The sequence below is a fragment of the Mesoplodon mirus genome, assembly GCF_964341445.2.
Source record: "Mesoplodon mirus genome assembly, chromosome: 1".
In the NCBI taxonomy this organism is placed as follows: Eukaryota; Metazoa; Chordata; class Mammalia; order Artiodactyla; family Ziphiidae; genus Mesoplodon; species Mesoplodon mirus.
Genome location: NC_138976.1, coordinates 175,265,949 through 175,282,586, shown reverse-complemented (window position 1 = coordinate 175,282,586; position 16,638 = coordinate 175,265,949).

The window sequence follows — 16,638 nt, the reverse complement described above, 5'->3', positions numbered from 1 at the left end:
TTGTTTTGATCTTCTGATGTCAATTAAAACACTTGGTTATTCATTTTAATAAATATTTTACTTATAAAGATTTGAACTTTTGAAGATTCCAGCTTACTTTTAAGTTTCGAAGGGTCAGGTCCTCTCCATTGTTGCTGGCCTAAGGTTTAGTTCACCATATAGCAATGTACATATTGACCTATTTTCCCCTCGACTTTCTGTGATTCCCTATATCTCACCTTTCTTTGCAGACAAGCCATTTGAAATACCCTTAATTTATTTCACAGCCAATAAGTCATTGAAATAATGTGTATTTTTTAGAGAAATCTTCTTATATAATTAGGCAGAAAATCTCACCTGCCATAGTTTTCAAAACAGCATAATTTCACTCTTCTCAATGCTTAATCTGTTGTATTACACAACCTTTGAGTATTTAGCTTTATCAATGACATGTCCTTTAAAAATGTTTTAGAGATCCTACCAGTCTTTGAAAACATCCTTGTTCCTTGTTTCAGTTCCAGTTTTATGTATATATTCTGCCTTGCACCTGATTATTCCAACAATTGATGGATGGCCTTGGGAATCTAACTCTGGTATTGATAGTCTTTACTAATTATTTCCCCTCGTAGCTGATTTCTTCATTATTGTGTACATTTAGATCATGAGCTCATGTTTAGCTAAACAGCTGACCTTGTAAGACGCTTAGGTGTGAACGCTCGTAAGCTTCAGCAGAAAGTCGGCAAAGATTTATTTGTGTCCCTCCAATGAGTTGCCCACGAGGACACCGTTTTCTACAAGTGTTGGTCCAATACTCCCTCTAGAGGCAGGGGACTCCGACAGGGCTGATTGGCGGCCACTGATCTGGGGCAGGGGCCTTGGGCAGCCTGAGGCCCGGGCAGGAGCCTCTTTGCATGTGTCCCTGGGACACATCTGCCTGCGAACTTCGGTCACCTGGCAGGAAGCTACGATGCCCAGACCTATGGTTAGCTGTGCAGCGAGGTGTACTGTGAGGACAGGTTCCACACACACTTCAAGTAAGAGGTCGGCCTGAGTGGAAAGGTGAGAGTTTGGGCAGCTGAGCAGACAAAGAAGGCGCCCTTTGGCCTGGGCCTAAATGCTTGTGACACGCTACTGGACCTGCCGGGCTCTGAGGGCCCTGCCCTGGGCCCCCTGCTCCCCTGCCTTTGTTCTGTCACAGCAGAGATGGCCACACCCACTCCCTCAGTGAGGGCAGTGTTCCAACCTCCCTCAGCCCCACACCCTCTCTGCAGGTTACCATGGACTACAGAGGCTGTATTCTGAGGCCAGGGCGTTCCGAGAATGCCAAGGGCAGACATGATGACCTTAAATGATTTCCTCTTGTGTCAGGTTTGGTAAACTTTAGGAGCTAGGAAATGGTCCACTTTACAGAAATGTTCAAATTTACTGGCATTTCATATATTCTCTGCTATAACATTGTCCTGACTCTTTCTGTATATTCTTTACTTATGTTTTTGTTTTCCTTAATCAAAGTGTGTCTTTTCAATCTTTTCAAAGAAGATTCTTTGGACTTACTAAATCACCTCAATTTTATACGTTTTCTGTTGTATTAAGTTCTGCTCATATCTTTATTTATCTTTTTTCTATGTTCTCAGGGTTTATTGTTTTGATCTTCTGATGTCAATTAAAACACTTGGTTATTCATTTTAATAAATATTTTACTTATAAAGATTTGAACTTTTGAAGATTCCAGCTTACTTGTAAGTTTCTAAGGGTCAGGTCCTCTCCATTGTTGTTGGCCTAAGGTTTAGTTCACCATATAGCAATGTATATATTGACCTATTTTCCCCTCGACTTTCTGTGATTCCCTACATCTCACCTTTCTTGGCAGACAAGCCATTTGAAATACCCTTAACTTATTTCACAGCCAATAAGTCATTGAAATAATGTGTATTTTTAGAGAAATCTTCTTATATAATTAGGCAGAAAATCTCACCTGCCATAGTTTTCAAAACAGCATAATTTCACTCTTCTCAATGCTTAATCTGTTGTATTACACAACCTTTGAGTATTTAGCTTTATCAATGACATGTCCTTTAAAAATGTTTTAGAGAACCTACCAGTCTTTGAAAACATCCTTGTTCCTTGTTTCAGTTCCAGTTTTATGTATATATTCTGCCTTGCACCTGATTATTCCAACAATTGATGGATGGCCTTGGGAATCTAATTCTGGTATTGATAGTCTTTACTAATTGTCTCCCCTCGTAGCTGATTTCTTCATTATTGTGTAAATTTAGATCATGAGCTCATGTTTAGCTAAACAGCTGACCTTGTAAGACGCTTAGGTGTGAACGCTCGTAAGCTTCAGCAGAAAGTCGGCAAAGATTTATTTGTGTCCCTCCAATGAGTTGCCCACGAGGACACCGTTTTCTACAAGTGTTGGTCCAATACTCCCTCTAGAGGCAGGGGACTCCGACAGGGCTGATTGGCGGCCCCCGTTCTGGGGCAGGGGCAGTGGGCAGCCTGTGGCCCGGGCAGGAGCCTCTTTCCATGTGTCCCTGGGACACATCTGCCTGCGAACTTCGGTCACCTGGCAGGAAGCTACGATGCCCAGACCTATGGTTAGCTGTGCAGCGAGGTGTACTGTGAGGACAGGTTCCACACACACTTCAAGTAAGAGGTCGGCCTGAGTGGAAAGGTGAGAGTTTGGGCAGCTGTGCAGACAAAGAAGGCGCCCTTTGGCCTGGGCCTAAATGCTTGTGACACCCCACTGGAACTGCCGTGCTCTGAGGGCCCTGCCCTGGGCCCCCTGCTCCCCTGCCCTTTGTTCAGTCACAGCAGAGATGGCCACACCCACTCCTTCAGTGAGGGCCGAGTTCCAACCACCCTCAGCCCCGCCCCCTCTCCGCAGGTTACCATGGACTACAGAGGCTGCATCCTGAGGCCAGGGCGTTCCGAGAATGCCAAGGGCAGACATGATGACCTTAAATGATTTCCTCTTGTGTCAGGTTTGGTAAACTTTAGGAGCTAAGAAATGGTCCACTTTACAGAAATGTTCAAATTTACTGGCATTTCATATATTCTCTGCTATAACATTGTCCTGATTCTTTCTGTATTTTCTTTACTTATGTTTTTGTTTTCCTTAATCAAAGTGTGTCTTTTCAATCTTTTCAAAGAAGATTCTTTGGACTTACTAAATCACCTCAATTTTATACGTTTTCTGTTGTATTAACTTCTGGTCATATCTTTATTTATCTTTTTTCTATGTTCTCAGGGTTTATTGTTTTCATCTTCTGATGTCAATTAAAACACTTGGTTATTCATTTTAATAAATATTTTACTTATAAAGATTTGAACTTTTGAAGATTCCAGCTTACTTGTAAGTTTCTAAGGGTCAGGTCCTCTCCATTGTTGCTGGCCTAAGGTTTAGTTCACCATATAGCAATGTACATATTGACCTATTTTCCCCTCGACTTTCTGTGATTCCCTACATCTCACCTTTATTGGCAGACAAGCCATTTGAAATACCCTTAACTTATTTCACAGCCAATAAGTCATTGAAATAATGTGTAGTTTTTAGAGAAATCTTCTTATATAATTAGGCAGAAAATCACACCTGCCATAGTTTACAAAACAGCATAATTTCACTCTTCTCAATGCTTAATCTGTTGTATTACACAACCTTTGAGTATTTAGCTTTATCAATGACATGTCCTTTAAAAATGTTTTAGAGATCCTACCAGTCTTTGAAAACATCCTTGTTCCTTGTTTGAGTTTCAGTTTTATGTATATATTCTGCCTTGCACCTGATTATTCCAACAATTGATGGATGGCCTTGGGAATCTAATTCTGGTATTGATAGTCTTTACTGATTGTCTCCCCTCGTAGCTGATTTCTTCATTATTGTGTAAATTTAGATCATGAGCTCATGTTTAGCTAAACAGCTGACCTTGTAAAATGCTTAGGTGTGAACGCTCGTAAGCTTCAGCAGAAAGTCGGCAAAGATTTATTTGTGTCCCTACAATGAGTTGCCCACGAGGACACCGTTTTCTACAAGTGTTGGTCCAATACTCCCTCTAGAGGCAGGGGACTCCGACAGGGCTGATTGGCGGCCCCCGTTCTGGGGCAGGGGCAGTGGGCAGCCTGTGGCCCGGGCAGGAGCCTCTTTGCATGTGTCCCTGGGACACATCTGCCTGCGAACTTCGGTCACCTGGCAGGAAGCTACGATGCCCAGACCTATGGTTAGCTGTGCAGCGAGGTGTACTGTGAGGACAGGTTCCACACACACTTCAAGTAAGAGGTCGGCCTGAGTGGAAAGGTGAGAGTTTGGGCAGCTGAGCAGATAAAGAAGGCGCCCATTGGCCTGAGCCTAAATGCTTGTGACACCCTCCTGGACCTGCCGTGCTCTGAGGGCACTGCCCTGGGCCCCCTGCTCCCCTGCCCTTTGTTCAGTCACAGCAGAGATGGCCACACCCACTCCTTCAGTGAGGGCAGATTTCCAACCACCCTCAGCCCCGCCCCCTCTCCGCAGGTTACCATGGACTACAGATGCTGCATCCTGAGGCCAGGGCGTTCCGAGAATGCCAAGGGCAGACATGATGACCTTTAATGATTTCCTCTTGTGTCAGGTTTGGTAAACTTTAGGAGCTAGGAAATGGTCCACTTTACAGAAATGTTCAAATTTTCTGGCATTTCATATATTCTCTGCTATAACATTGTCCTGATTCTTTCTGTATTTTCTTTACTTATGTTTTTGTTTTCCTTAATCAAAGTGTGTCTTTTCAATCTTTTCAAAGAAGATTCTTTGGACTTACTAAATCACCTCAATTTTATACGTTTTCTGTTGTATTAAGTTCTGCTCATATCTTTATTTATCTTTTTTCTATGTTCTCAGGGTTTATTGTTTTGATCTTCTGATGTCAATTAAAACACTTGGTTATTCATTTTAATAAATATTTTACTTATAAAGATTTGAACTTTTGAAGATTCCAGCTTACTTGTAAGTTTCTAAGGGTCAGGTCCTCTCCATTGTTGCTGGCCTAAGGTTTAGTTCACCATATAGCAATGTATATATTGATCTATTTTCCCCTCGACTTTCTGTGATTCCCTACATCTCACCTTTCTTGGCAGACAAGCCATTTGAAATACCCTTAACTTATTTCACAGCCAATAAGTCATTGAAATAATGTGTATTTTTAGAGAAATCTTCTTATATAATTAGGCAGAAAATCTCACCTGCCATAGTTTTCAAAACAGCATAATTTCACTCTTCTCAATGCTTAATCTGTTGTATTACACAACCTTTGAGTATTTAGCTTTATCAATGACATGTCCTTTAAAAATGTTTTAGAGAACCTACCAGTCTTTGAAAACATCCTTGTTCCTTGTTTCAGTTCCAGTTTTATGTATATATTCTGCCTTGCACCTGATTATTCCAACAATTGATGGATGGCCTTGGGAATCTAATTCTGGTATTGATAGTCTTTACTGATTGTCTCCCCTCGTAGCTGATTTCTTCATTATTGTGTAAATTTAGATCATGAGCTCATGTTTAGCTAAACAGGTGACCTTGTAAGATGCTTAGGTGTGAACGCTCGTAAGCTTCAGCAGAAAGTCGGCAAAGATTTATGTGTGTCCCTCCAATGAGTTGCCCACGAGGACACCGTTTTCTACAAGTGTTGGTCCAATACTCCCTCTAGAGGCAGGGGACTCCGACAGGGCTGATTGGCGGCCCCCGATCTGGGGCAGGGGCCGTGGGCAGCCTGAGGCCCGGGCAGGAGCCTCTTTGCATGTGTCCCTGGGACACATCTGCCTGCGAACTTCGGTCACCTGGCAGGAAGCTACGATGCCCAGACCTATGGTTAGCTGTGCAGCGAGGTGTACTGTGAGGACAGGTTCCACACACACTTCAAGTAAGAGGTCGGCCTGAGTGGAAAGGTGAGAGTTTGGGCAGCTGTGCAGACAAAGAAGGCGCCCTTTGGCCTGGGCCTAAATGCTTGTGACACCCCACTGGACCTGCCGGGCTCTGAGGGCACAGCCCTGGGCCCCCTGCTCCCCTGCCCTTTGTTCAGTCACAGCAGAGATGGCCACACCCACTCCTTCAGTGAGGGCAGAGTTCCAACCACCCTCAGCCCCGCCCCCTCTCCGCAGGTTACCATGGACTACAGAGGCTGCATCCTGAGGCCAGGGCGTTCCGAGAATGCCAAGGGCAGACATGATGACCTTAAATGATTTCCTCTTGTGTCAGGTTTGGTAAACTTTAGGAGCTAGGAAATGGTCCACTTTACAGAAATGTTCAAATTTACTGGCATTTCATATATTCTCTGCTATAACATTGTCCTGATTCTTTCTGTATTTTCTTATGTTTTTGTTTTCCTTAATCAAAGTGTGTCTTTTCAATCTTTTCAAAGAAGATTCTTTGGACTTACTAAATCACCTGAATTTTATACGTTTTCTGTTGTATTAACTTCTGGTCATATCTTTATTTATCTTTTTTCTATGTTCTCAGGGTTTATTGTTTTCATCTTCTGATGTCAATTAAAACACTTGGTTATTCATTTTAATAAATATTTTACTTATAAAGATTTGAACTTTTGAAGATTCCAGCTTACTTGTAAGTTTCTAAGGGTCAGGTCCTCTCCATTGTTGCTGGCCTAAGATTTAGTTCACCATATAGCAATGTACATATTGACCTATTTTCCCCTCGACTTTCTGTGATTCCCTACATCTCACCTTTCTTTGCAGACAAGCCATTTGAAATACCCTTAACTTATTTCACAGCCAATAAGTCATTGAAATAATGTGTAGTTTTTAGAGAAATCTTCTTATATAATTAGGCAGAAAATCTCACCTGCCATAGTTTTCAAAACAGCATAATTTCACTCTTCTCAATGCTTAATCTGTTGTATTACACAACCTTTGAGTATTTAGCTTTATCAATGACATGTCCTTTAAAAATGTTTTAGAGATCCTACCAGTCTTTGAAAACATCCTTGTTCCTTGTTTCAGTTCCAGTTTTATGTATATATTCTGCCTTGCACCTGATTATTCCAACAATAGATGGATGGCCTTGGGAATCTAATTCTGGTATTGATAGTCTTTACTGATTGTCTCCCCTCGTAGCTGATTTCTTCATTATTGTGTAAATTTAGATCATGAGCTCATGTTTAGCTAAACAGCTGACCTTGTAAGACGCTTAGGTGTGAACACTCGTAAGCTGCAGCAGAAAGACGGCAAAGATTTATTTGTGTCCCTCCAATGAGTTGCCCACGAGGACACCGTTTTCTACAAGTGTTGGTCCAATACTCCCTCGAGAGGCAGGGGACTCCGACAGGGCTGATTGGCGGCCCCCGATCTGGGGCAGGGGCAGTGGGCAGCCTGTGGCCCGGGCAGGAGCCTCTTTGCATGTGTCCCTGGGACACATCTGCCTGCGAACTTCGGTCACCTGGCAGGAAGCTACGATGCCCAGACCTATGGTTAGCTGTGCAGCGAGGTGTACTGTGAGGACAGGTTCCACACACACTTTAAGTAAGAGTTCGGCCTGAGTAGAAAGGTGAGAGTTTGGGCAGCTGTGCAGACAAAGAAGGCGCCCTTTGGCCTGGGCCTAAATGCTTGTGACACCCCACTGGACCTGCCGGGCTCTGAGGGCCCTGCCCTGGGGCCCCTGCTCCCCTGCCCTTTGTTCAGTCACAGCAGAGATGGCCACACCCAATCCCTCAGTGAGGACAGTGTTCCAACCTCCCTCAGCCGCACACCCTCTCCGCAGTTTACCATGGACTACAGAGGCTGCATTCTGAGGCAAGGGCGTTCCCAGAATGCGAAGGGCAGACATGATGACCTTAAATGATTTCCTCTTGTGTCAGGTTTGGTAAACTTTAGGAGCTAGGAAATGGTCCACTTTACAGAAATGTTCAAATATACTGGCATTTCATATATTCTCTGCTATAACATTGTCCTGATTCTTTCTGTATTTTCTTTACTTATGTTTTTGTTTTCCTTAATCAAAGTGTGTCTTTTCAATCTTTTCAAAGAAGATTCTTTGGACTTACTAAATCACCTCAATTTTATACGTTTTCTGTTGTATTAACTTCTGGTCATATCTTTATTTATCTTTTTTCTATGTTCTCAGGGTTTATTGTTTTCATCTTCTGATGTCAATTAAAACACTTGGTTATTCATTTTAATAAATATTTTACTTATAAAGATTTGTACTTTTGAAGATTCCAGCTTACTTGTAAGTTTCTAAGGGTCAGGTCCTCTCCATTGTTGCTGGCCTAAGGTTTAGTTCACCATATAGCAATGTACATATTGACCTATTTTCCCCTCGACTTTCTGTGATTCCCTACATCTCACCTTTCTTGGCAGACAAGCCATTTGAAATACCCTTAACTTATTTCACAGCCAATAAGTCATTGAAATAATGTGTATTTTTTAGAGAAATCTTCTTATATAATTAGGCAGAAAATCTCACCTGCCATAGTTTTCAAAACAGCATAATTTCACTCTTCTCAATGCTTAATCTGTTGTATTACACAACCTTTGAGTATTTAGCTTTATCAATGACATGTCCTTTAAAAAGGTTTTAGAGAACCTACCAGTCTTTGAAAACATCCTTGTTCCTTGTTTCAGTTCCAGTTTTATGTATATATTCTGCCTTGCACCTGATTATTCCAACAATTGATGGATGGCCTTTGGAATCTAACTCTGGTATTGATAGTCTTTACTAATTGTCTCCCCTCGTAGCTGATTTCTTCATTATTGTGTACATTTAGATCATGAGCTCATGTTTAGCTAAACAGCTGACCTTGTAAGACGCTTAGGTGTGAACGCTCGTAAGCTTCAGCAGAAAGTCGGCAAAGATTTATTTGTGTCCCTCCAATGAGTTGCCCACGAGGACACCGTTTTCTACAAGTGTTGGTCCAATACTCCCTCTAGAGGAAGGGGACTCCGACAGGGCTGATTGGCGGCCCCCGATCTGGGGCAGGGGCCGTGGGCAGCCTGGGGCCCGGGCAGGAGCCTCTTTGCATGTGTCCCTGGGACACATCTGCCTGCGAACTTCGGTCACCTGGCAGGAAGCTACGATGCCCAGACCTATGGTTAGCTGTGCAGCGAGGTGTACTGTGAGGACAGGTTCCACACACACTTCAAGTAAGAGGTCGGCCTGAGTGGAAAGGTGAGAGTTTGGGCAGCTGTGCAGACAAAGAAGGCGCCCTTTGGCCTGGGCCTAAATGCTTGTGACACCCCACTGGACCTGCCGGGCTCTGAGGGCACTGCCCTGGGCCCCCTGCTCCCCTGCCCTTTGTTCAGTCACAGCAGAGATGGCCACACCCACTCCTTCAGTGAGGGCAGAGTTCCAACCACCCTCAGCCCCGCCCCCTCTCCGCAGGTTACCATGGACTACAGAGGCTGCATCCTGAGGCCAGGGCGTTCCGAGAATGCCAAGGGCAGACATGATGACCTTAAATGATTTCCTCTTGTGTCAGGTTTGGTAAACTTTAGGAGCTAGGAAATGGTCCACTTTACAGAAATGTTCAAATTTACTGGCATTTCATATATTCTCTGCTATAACATTGTCCTGATTCTTTCTGTATTTTCTTATGTTTTTGTTTTCCTTAATCAAAGTGTGTCTTTTCAATCTTTTCAAAGAAGATTCTTTGGACTTACTAAATCACCTGAATTTTATACGTTTTCTGTTGTATTAACTTCTGGTCATATCTTTATTTATCTTTTTTCTATGTTCTCAGGGTTTATTGTTTTCATCTTCTGATGTCAATTAAAACACTTGGTTATTCATTTTAATAAATATTTTACTTATAAAGATTTGAACTTTTGAAAATTCCAGCTTACTTGTAAGTTTCTAAGGGTCAGGTCCTCTCCATTGTTGCTGGCCTAAGGTTTAGTTCACCATATAGCAATGTACATATTGACCTATTTTCCCCTCGACTTTCTGTGATTCCCTACATCTCACCTTTCTTTGCAGACAAGCCATTTGAAATACCAGTAATTTATTTCACAGCCAATAAGTCATTGAAATAATGTGTATTTTTTAGAGAAATCTTCTTATATAATTAGGCAGAAAATCTCACCTGCCATAGTTTTCAAAACAGCATAATTTCACTCTTCTCAATGCTTAATCTGTTGTATTACACAACCTTTGAGTATTTAGCTTTATCAATGACATGTCCTTTAAAAATGTTTTAGAGATCCTACCAGTCTTTGAAAACATCCTTGTTCCTTGTTTCAGTTCCAGTTTTATGTATATATTCTGCCTTGCACCTGATTATTCCAACAATTGATGGATGGCCTTGGGAATCTAATTCTGGTATTGATAGTCTTTACTGATTGTCTCCCCTCGTAGCTGATTTCTTCATTATTGTGTAAATTTAGATCATGAGCTCATGTTTAGCTAAACAGCTGACCTTGTAAGACGCTTAGGTGTGAACGCTCGTAAGCTTCAGCAGAAAGTCGGCAAAGATTTATTTGTGTCCCTCCAATGAGTTGCCCACGAGGACACCGTTTTCTACAAGTGTGGGTCCAATACTCCCTCTAGAGCAAGGGGACTCCGACAGGGCTGATTGGCGATCCCCGATCTGGGGCAGGGGCAGTGGGCAGCCTGTGGCCCGGGCAGGAGCCTCTTTGCATGTGTCCCTGGGACACATCTGCCTGCGAACTTCGGTCACCTGGCAGGAAGCTACGATGCCCAGACCTATGGTTAGCTGTGCAGCGAGGTGTACTGTGAGGACAGGTTCCACACACACTTCAAGTAAGAGGTCGGCCTGAGTGGAAAGGTGAGTGTTTGGGCAGCTGTGCAGACAAAGAAGGCGCCCTTTGGCCTGGGCCTAAATGCTTGTGACACCCCACTGGACCTGCCGTGCTCTGAGGGCCCTGCCCTGGGCCCCCTGCTCCCCTGCCCTTTGTTCAGTCACAGCAGAGATGGCCACACCCACTCCTTCAGTGAGGGCAGAGTTCCAACCACCCAGAGCCCCGCCCCCTCTCCGCAGGTTACCGTGGACTACAGAGGCTGCATCCTGAGGCCAGGGCGTTCCGAGAATGCCAAGGGCAGACATGATGACCTTAAATGATTTCCTCTTGTGTCAGGTTTGGTAAACTTTAGGAGCTAGGAAATGGTCCACTTTACAGAAATGTTCAAATTTACTGGCATTTCATATATTCTCTGCTATAACATTGTCCTGATTCTTTCTGTATTTTCTTATGTTTTTGTTTTCCTTAATCAAAGTGTGTCTTTTCAATCTTTTCAAAGAAGATTCTTTGGACTTACTAAATCACCTGAATTTTATACGTTTTCTGTTGTATTAACTACTGGTCATATCTTTATTTATCTTTTTTCTATGTTCTCAGGGTTTATTGTTTTCATCTTCTGATGTCAATTAAAACACTTGGTTATTCATTTTAATAAATATTTTACTTATAAAGATTTGAACTTTTGAAGATTCCAGTTTACTTGTAAGTTTCTAAGGGTCAGGTCCTCTCCATTGTTGCTGGCCTAAGGTTTAGTTCACCATATAGCAAAGTACATATTGACCTATTTTCCCCTCGACTTTCTGTGATTCCCTACATCTCACCTTTCTTTGCAGACAAGCCATTTGAAATACCCTTAACTTATTTCACAGCCAATAAGTCATTGAAATAATGTTTACTTTTTAGAGAAATCTTCTTATATAATTAGGCAGAAAATCTCACCTGCCATAGTTTTCAAAAGAGCATAATTTCACTCTTCTCAATGCTTAATCTGTTGTATTACACAACCTTTGAGTATTTAGCTTTATCAATGACATGTCCTTTAAAAATGTTTTAGAGATCCTACCAGTCTTTGAAAACATCCTTGTTCCTTGTTTCAGTTCCAGTTTTATGTATATATTCTGCCTTGCACCTGATTATTCCAACAATTGATGGATGGCCTTGGGAATCTAATTCTGGTATTGATAGTCTTTACTGATTGTCTCCCCTCGTAGCTGATTTCTTCATTATTGTGTAAATTTAGATCATGAGCTCATGTTTAGCTAAACAGCTGACCTTGTAAGACGCTTACGTGTGAACACTCGTAAGCTGCAGCAGAAAGACGGCAAAGATTTATTTGTGTCCCTCCAATGCGTTGCCCACGAGGACACCGTTTTCTACAAGTGTTGGTCCAATACTCCCTCTAGAGGCAGGGGACTCCGACAGGGCTGATTGGCGGCCCCCGATCTGGGGCAGGGGCAGTGGGCAGCCTGTGGCCCGGGCAGGAGCCTCTTTGCATGTGTCCCTGGGACACATCTGCCTGCGAACTTCGGTCACCTGGCAGGAAGCTACGATGCCCAGACCTATGGTTAGCTGTGCAGCGAGGTGTACTGTGAGGACAGGTTCCACACACACTTCAAGTAAGAGGTCGGCCTGAGTGGAAAGGTGAGAGTTTGGGCAGCTGTGCAGACAAAGAAGGCGCCCTTTGGCCTGGGCCTAAATGCTTGTGACACCCCACTGGACCTGCCGGGCTCTGAGGGCCCTGCCCTGGGCCCCCTGCTCCCCTGCCCTTTGTTCAGTCACAGCAGAGATGGCCACACCCAATCCCTCAGTGAGGACAGTGTTCCAACCTCCCTCAGCCCCACACCCTCTCCGCAGGTTACCATGGACTACAGAGGCTGCATTCTGAGGCCAGGGCGTTCCGAGAATGCGAAGGGCAGACATGATGACCTTAAATGATTTCCTCTTGTGTCAGTTTTGGTAAACTTTAGGAGCTAGGAAATGGTCCACTTTACAGAAATGTTCAAATTTACTGGCATTTCATATATTCTCTGCTATAACATTGTCCTGATTCTTTCTGTATATTCTTTACTTATGTTTTTGTTTTCCTTAATCAAAGTGTGTCTTTTCAATCTTTTCAAAGAAGATTCTTTGGACTTACTAAATCACCTCAATTTATACGTTTTCTGTTGTATTAACTTCTGGTCATATCTTTATTTATCTTTTTTCTATGTTCTCAGGGTTTATTGTTTTCATCTTCTGATGTCAATTAAAACACTTGGTTATTCATTTTAATAAATATTTTACTTATAAAGATTTGAACTTTTGAAAATTCCAGCTTACTTGTAAGTTTCTAAGGGTCAGGTCCTCTCCATTGTTGCTGGCCTAAGGTTTAGTTCACCATATAGCAATGTACATATTGACCTATTTTCCCCTCGACTTTCTGTGATTCCCTACATCTCACCTTTCTTTGCAGACAAGCCATTTGAAATACCCGTAATTTATTTCACAGCCAATAAGTCATTGAAATAATGTGTATTTTTTAGAGAAATCTTCTTATATAATTAGGCAGAAAATCTCACCTGCCATAGTTTTCAAAACAGCATAATTTCACTCTTCTCAATGCTTAATCTGTTGTATTACACAACCTTTGAGTATTTAGCTTTATCAATGACATGTCCTTTAAAAATGTTTTAGAGATCCTACCAGTCTTTGAAAACATCCTTGTTCCTTGTTTCAGTTCCAGTTTTATGTATATATTCTGCCTTGCACCTGATTATTCCAACAATTGATGGATGGCCTTGGGAATCTAATTCTGGTATTGATAGTCTTTACTGATTGTCTCCCCTCGTAGCTGATTTCTTCATTATTGTGTAAATTTAGATCATGAGCTTATGTTTAGCTAAACAGCTGACCTTGTAAGACGCTTAGGTGTGAACGCTCGTAAGCTTCAGCAGAAAGTCGGCAAAGATTTATTTGTGTCCCTCCAATGATTTGCCCACGAGGACACCGTTTTCTACAAGTGTGGTTCCAATACTCCCTCTAGAGCAAGGGGACTCCGACAGGGCTGATTGGCGGTCCCCGATCTGGGGCAGGGGCAGTGGGCAGCCTGTGGCCCGGGCAGGAGCCTCTTTGCATGTGTCCCTGGGACACATCTGCCTGCGAACTTCGGTGACCTGGCAGGAAGCTACGATGCCCAGACATATGGTTAGCTGTGCAGCGAGGTGTACTGTGAGGACAGGTTCCACACACACTTCAAGTAAGAGGTCGGCCTGAGTGGAAAGGTGAGTGTTTGGGCAGCTGTGCAGACAAAGAAGGCGCCCTTTGGCCTGGGCCTAAATGCTTGTGACACCCCACTGGACCTGCCGTGCTCTGAGGGCCCTGCCCTGGGCCCCCTGCTCCCCTGCCCTTTGTTCAGTCACATCAGAGATGGCCACACCCACTCCTTCAGTGAGGGCAGAGTTCCAACCACCCAGAGCCCCGCCCCCTCTCCGCAGGTTACCATGGACTACAGATGCTGCATCCTGAGGCCAGGGCGTTCCGAGAATGACAAGGGCAGACATGATGACCTTAAATGATTTCCTCTTGTGTCAGGTTTGGTAAACTTTAGGAGCTAGGAAATGGTCCACTTTACAGAAATGTTCAAATTTACTGGCATTTCATATATTCTCTGCTATAACATTGTCCTGATTCTTTCTGTATTTTCTTATGTTTTTGTTTTCCTTAATCAAAGTGTGTCTTTTCAATCTTTTCAAAGAAGATTCTTTGGACTTACTAAATCACCTCAATTTTATACGTTTTCTGTTGTATTAAGTTCTGCTCATATCTTTATTTATCTTTTTTCTATGTTCTCAGGGTTTATTGTTTTCTTCTTCTGATGTCAATTAAAACACTTGGTTATTCATTTTAATAAATATTTTACTTATAAAGATTGGAACTTTTGAAGATTCCAGCTTACTTGTAAGTTTCTAAGATCAGGTCCTCTCCATTGTTGCTGGCCTAAGGTTTAGTTCACCATATAGCAATGTACATATTGACCTATTTTCCCCTCGACTTTCTGTGATTCCCTACATCTCACCTTTCTTGGCAGACAAGCCATTTGAAATACCCTTAACTTATTTCACAGCCAATAAGTCATTGAAATAATGTTTACTTTTTAGAGAAATCTTCTTATATAATTAGGCAGAAAATCTCACCTGCCATAGTTTTCAAAACAGCATAATTTCTCTCTTCTCAATGCTTAATCTGTTGTATTACACAACCTTTGAGTATTTAGCTTTATCAATGACATGTCCTTTAAAAATGTTTTAGAGATCCTACCTGTCTTTGAAAACATCCTTGTTCCTTGTTTCAGTTCCAGTTTTATGTATATATTCTGCCTTGCACCTGATTATTCCAACAATTGATGGATGGCCTTGGGAATCTAATTCTGGTATTGATAGTCTTTACTGATTGTCTCCCCTCGTAGCTGATTTCTTCATTATTGTGTAAATTTAGATCATGAGCTCATGTTTAGCTAAACAGCTGACCTTGTAAGATGCTTAGGTGTGAACGCTCGTAAGCTTCAGCAGAAAGTCGGCAAATATTTATTTGTGTCCCTCCAATGATTTGCCCAAGAGGACACCGTTTTCTACAAGTGTTGGTCCAATACTCCCTCTAGAGGAAGGGGACTCCGACAGGGCTGATTGGCGGCCCCCGATCTAGGGCAGGGGCAGTGGGCAGCCTGTGGCCCGGGCACGAGCCTCTTTGCATGTGTCCCTGGGACACATCTGCCTGCGAACTTCGGTCACCTGGCAGGAAGCTACGATGCCCAGACCTATGGTTAGCTGTGAAGCGAGGTGTACTGTGAGGACAGGTTCCACACACACTTCAAGTAAGAGGTCGGCCTGAGTGGAAAGGTGAGAGTTTGGGCAGCTGTACAGACAAAGAAGGCGCCCTTTGGCCTGGGCCTAAATGCTTGTGACACCCCACTGGACCTGCCGCGCTCTGAGGGCACTGCCCTGGCCCCCTGCTCCCCTGCCCTTTGTTCAGTCACAGCAGAGATGGCCACACCCACTCCTTCAGTGAGGGCAGATTTCCAACCACCCTCAGCCCCGCCCCCTCTCCGCAGGTTACCATGGACTACAGATGCTGCATCCTGAGGCCAGGGCGTTCCGAGAATGACAAGGGCAGACATGATGACCTTAAATGATTTCCTCTTGTGTCAGGTTTGGTAAAATTTAGGAGCTAGGAAATGGTCCACTTTACAGAAATGTTCAAATTTACTGGCATTTCATATATTCTCTGCTATAACATTGTCCTGATTCTTTCTGTATATTCTTTACTTATGTTTTTGTTTTCCTTAATCAAAGTGTGTCTTTTCAATCTTTTCAAAGAAGATTCTTTGGACTTACTAAATCACCTCAATTTATACGTTTTCTGTTGTATTAAGTTCGGCTCATATCTTTATTTATCTTTTTTCTATGTTCTCAGGGTTTATTGTTTTGATATTCTGATGTCAATTAAAACACTTGGTTATTCATTTTAATAAATATTTTACTTATAAAGATTTGAACTTTTGAAGATTCCAGCTTACTTGTAAGTTTCTAAGGGTCAGGTCCTCTCCATTGTTGCTGGCCTAAGGTTTAGTTCACCATATAGCAATGTATATATTGACCTATTTTCCCCTCGACTTTCTGTGATTCCCTACATCTCACCTTTCTTGGCAGACAAGCCATTTGAAATACCCTTAACTTATTTCACAGCCAATAAGTCATTGAAATAATGTGTATTTTTAGAGAAATCTTCTTATATAATTAGGTAGAAAATCTCACCTGCCATAGTTTTCAAAACAGCATCATTTCACTCTTCTCAATGCTTAATCTGTTGTATTACACAACCTTTGAGTATTTAGCTTTATCAATGACATGTCCTTTAAAAATGTTTTAGAGAACCTACCAGTCT